This window comes from Bison bison, unplaced genomic scaffold, assembly GCF_000754665.1.
Source record: "Bison bison bison isolate TAMUID 2011002044 unplaced genomic scaffold, Bison_UMD1.0 scf7180017864375, whole genome shotgun sequence".
NCBI lineage: Eukaryota > Metazoa > Chordata > Mammalia > Artiodactyla > Bovidae > Bison > Bison bison.
Genome location: NW_011494947.1, coordinates 619,124 through 623,605, shown reverse-complemented (window position 1 = coordinate 623,605; position 4,482 = coordinate 619,124).

The window sequence follows — 4,482 nt, the reverse complement described above, 5'->3', positions numbered from 1 at the left end:
AGTGAGTTTTATAATTCCCTTTCTAGACGTTTCCTGCCTTTTCCACGACGTCTATCGCAACAATGTGGGGGTGTTGGGGCGCCTGGGGGGAGAAAGGTGATATGTTTGCTTTTAGAAGAAGAGAGTGCAAGGGCCCCAGGAGCCCCCAGCTGGGCCCTCGAGCCCAAGAGCACCGCGCCTCTGTCCAGCCCGGGGCGCAAACGGAGGCCAGGCCTGCCGCTATCTGCCACGTAGACAACCGGGTCCCCTAGAGCCCCGGAGGACCCCTGGGCCCAGGGCCTTCCCGAGGCCCCAAGGCCACCCAGTGGGGTGGAAAGCACTCATTCATCAACTCTTATTTACAGAGCAGCTTCCATGAGCCGGGCTTACTTCTGAGCAGTGAGGATGGGCAGCGGGAGCAGCCAGAGTGTCCATGCTTATGGCACCGAGGCGGGTGTCCCAAGAAGAGAAACAGAGAAAGCCCAAAGAAATACAGAAAGGGGGGCAGGATATCGGCATGGGGAACCTGCTGCGTGAGAGGTGGGAAGGAGACAGCCCAGACGGGGGGGTGGTGCAGGGTGGGGGTCAGAGGCTGGGGTGTCACTCTGGCCCCTTCCTGGCAGGACGGATTTACAGACACTTCCCTCTGGACCTCAGTTTCTCTCATCCAGACCATGACCCCCATGGTCTTCAGAAATCTCCATTCAGCCTGCACCCTCCAGTCCCAAGACTTCCTTTCATCGACTGTTTTTTCGGCAGTGTTTTGCATTTTAACTAATTAATATTGAGATAGAGTTGACAGATCGCATTCCATCGGTTTTACGAGTAGTGCGTGATTATCTGATGATTGTGTCGTGAAACCATCACCACGATAAGTGAATATCCACCAGCGCACAGTTCAAAACGTTTTTCTTCTGATGAGAACTGCTTTTTAAATAGTTTCATATTTTGCTGGGCTGGGTCTCCCTTGCTGGGCAGGTTTCCCTCTAGTCGTGGAGCTCGGGCTTCTCATTGCGGTGGCTTCTCTATCGCAGAGCACCGGCTCTAGGGCTTGAGGGCTTGAGGGCTTCCGTGGCTGCAGCTCCTGGACTCTAGAACACAGGCTCAGTAGCTGTGGTGCACGGGCTAAGTTGCCCCATGGCATGTGGGATCTTCCCTGACTGGCGATCTCACACGTGCCTCCTGCATTGAGCAGGTGGATTCTTTACCACTGAGCCACCAGCAGGGCCTGATGAGAACTTTAAAGATCTACCCTTCTCTCTCTTTTTTACTGAAGTATAGCTGATTTGACCATATTGTGTTTTCAGGTATACAGCAAAGTGATTCAATATATATATGTGCACATATATTTTTTCAGATTCTTTTCTATTATAGATTAGTACAAGATACTGAACATAGCTCCCTGTGCTACACAGTAGGTCCTTCTTGTCTATTTATTTTATGTAAGGAGTGTGTACCTCTTAATCCCACACTGCACTGTATCCTCCCCTGCCACCCCCTTGTGGACTCTTGAAGGGAGGGTTCAGGTGACAGCTGTTGGGGAGAGACCCCAGGGTTTGCACATTCACGGGCCTTCAGTGCATATGGAGCAGATATGGAGCAGGGTTTGAAAGCAGGGAAGACAGAAGGGGGTGCCCAACACATTTTTGCAGCTTGTCTGCTATACCTGGCAATACCCTGTCTCAGAACCTCTGCCCACTCCCCACGTTGAGTGTGGGAGTCACTCAGTCGTGTCCAACTCTTTGTGACCCCATGGACTGTAGTCCGCCAGGCTCCTCTGTCCATGGGATTCTCCAGGCAAGAATACTGGAGTGGATAGCCATTCCCTTCTCCAGGGGATCTTCCCGACCTGGGGTTTGAACCCAGGTCTCCTGCACTGCAGGCGATTTCTTGACCGACTGAGCCACCTTACGCAGAAGTACATGGAGGTGTGGTTATTACCTTTGCCAATGGCTCTGAGCTTGGAGCACAGGCCCGGGGCTGGATCCCTGGGCCCCAGGCCCTCCGGGCCACCGTGGGCTGCACTGACCCAGGCCACACTCACGGGCAGTCCCCGCTGACAGCTGGAACCACAGACGCCAGGCTGAAGCTCAGAGCTATTTCTGCAAAGGGTGACTTGGGACTTCCTCCCGGATCTCTTAAAAATAAAGGGGTTATCGTGGTCTTCAGGTCCTTCCTCCATGCGAGGAACCCTGACATGATTTCTGGGGGAGGCCTGGTCCCCCCAAGCTCCCTCAGCCCAGCGAGGACTTATCTCTGGGCTCAGTTGGGCAGCAGGAAGGGAGAGAAGCGACCACCGCGGCCGCTCTTCCTGCCCCAGAAGCCCCTTTTGGGAGCAGCAGGGGATGTGGCCACTGACTCAGGGGCGTCAATCAGCCTTCTTCCCCGGGGCTGCGGTTGCCCACCGGCCTCTGGGGGGGGATCAGAAATCAGGGGGGCAGAGAGAGTTCCGGGGAAGCCTCTGGCATGTCCAGCCCAGCCTCTGCCCTGGGCCTCGGGCACGACCCAGTCTACGTGACCCACACCTAGTCCTGCAAAGCTGGTGGAATGTCAATCTTCACTATACCCCCAGCCCCTGCAGAGGCTGGGGGACCCGCTCCTGGAGGTCAGGCCACCCTGTAGGGAGAGTGAGAAGGCAGAGGCTCTGGGAAGGCAGGCACGGCTTAGGGCGGTCCTCCTCCCTCCGCCAGGGGTCCACTTTGCAGCAGAGAGGAGCCCAGGGCCCAGCCCAACCCCTGTGGGGACTCTTTCCTATTTTCAGTCCCCAGAGTTTTACTCCCAGTGGACGGCAACTCCTCTCAGAGTTTTCCAAGAAAGAACCCTAAGGCTCTGTTCAACAATCTGGGCCCTGATGGGGCAAGATCCAGAAGAGGGGGCACTTAGTGGACTCTGGGAGGCTGAGAGGCCACCAGACCCACGCTGGGGCAGAGAAGTCTTCCCACAGGAAATGGCCATCTGAGATGAATTTGATCTGTCCGAAGCAGAGAGGGTGGCTCCAAGCCTAGGAACAGTAGGTGCAAAGGCCCTGGGGAGACCTAAGGCTTCCACCTGTCCCAGCCCCATCCCCAGTCTGCTGGGGGCCAGCCAGCGCCCCGTTGGGGCCACAGTAGCCAAAGTGTAGGACAAGGATGAGCTCGAGGGCTCACAGAAGCCATCCTGAGTGCTGGGCACCCAGTCATGTTCACCCCGGCTTGCCATTGCCGGCCATCACGGGCCCAGCCGGCCAGTCCCGCCTGTGGCCGGCCCTCCTCTGGGAGGAAGGTTCAGGCCACCTAACCTGAACAAGCATCCCCAGGGCAGCTCTGCAGAAGCCAACAATCTTAGCTGGAAACCGTCGCAGGTCGGGGTTTCCTCCCTGCCCAGCTCCCCAGCGCCCCTCAGCCCAGCCTCAGACTTATCACTGCCCTCCAGCTGCCTTGGCCCAGGCCCCCTCCAACCACCTCCCCCGGATGATTCAGCAAATCTTCCCTCCCTGGGGGGAAAAACAAGGGTGTAAAAAAAAAAAAATCACAATGTCAGATTACAAAGCCCCAACTGTAGGGCAGGCCCCTGGCAGGGAGATAAGGGTCCCACTCCGCCCTCAAAGCCCCTCTGGCAGATAAACCTTCTAAAGCAGTGGAGGAGGCTGCCTGCTGCAGGTGTGGGGTGCCGAGGCCTGGCCCGGGGGAAGTCACCGGGCGGTGCATGCGCTCGGGTGGTGAGCTGGGCAAAGAGGAAGCACCCGGCCACAGTAGCAGAGGAGCTGGTGTTGCCAGCCCTGCCCCCCGCCCCTGCCAGACAGAAAGAGAGGGCGGAGGCCAGTGCAGAAAGTGCACCGGGGGCGTGCCCACAGATGCCCTCCGCTGCGAGCACCCCTCTGCAGCTCGGCCTGCAACCCTCTCAGTGCAGGGCCGGCTGAGTGGGGAAGTGAGGATGCCCGTCCTCTGGAGGCGCCCAGCTGCAGGGAGCAGCGGGGGCCACTGGAGGGCTGGGCACCTCCTCTGGGCAGGGCTAGGGCAGCCTGGGAGACCTCGCCAGGGGGTGTCCAGGCTTCCAGGTCAGAGTTGGGCCAAACTGGAGCCCCCCCACCACTGACTCCCCGGGTACCCGACTCCATCTCTGGAATGTGGGAGAAGGCAGGGGCTGCTAAGACCACAGGCTTCCTGCTCTGGCGGGGGGTTGGCCAACTGATGATGGGTTTAGGTTAGGGCTGGGGCGGGGCTCTGCCATCCTAGACAAGTCATTTCTCCACTCTGGGCCCATCGGTAAAATGAGAGCAGTCCCAAAACCCATGGCAGGGCATGAAGGTGCACCCGCCAGGCATGAGCCACTCCAGTCTCCGAGGCTGGGGGAGTCAGCGTCTGGTTAGAAAAGGGGTGGTTTGGGGACAAACACCCACCAGGTCCTTGGCACACAAAGTCAGGGGTCCGACTATCTGGCTGCCTCTCCTTCTCCACCTGGGGCAGCTTTCTGAGCTCATTTCTCTGAAAGAGAGAGGCTGGCCAGACAGAAATAGGTACAAGA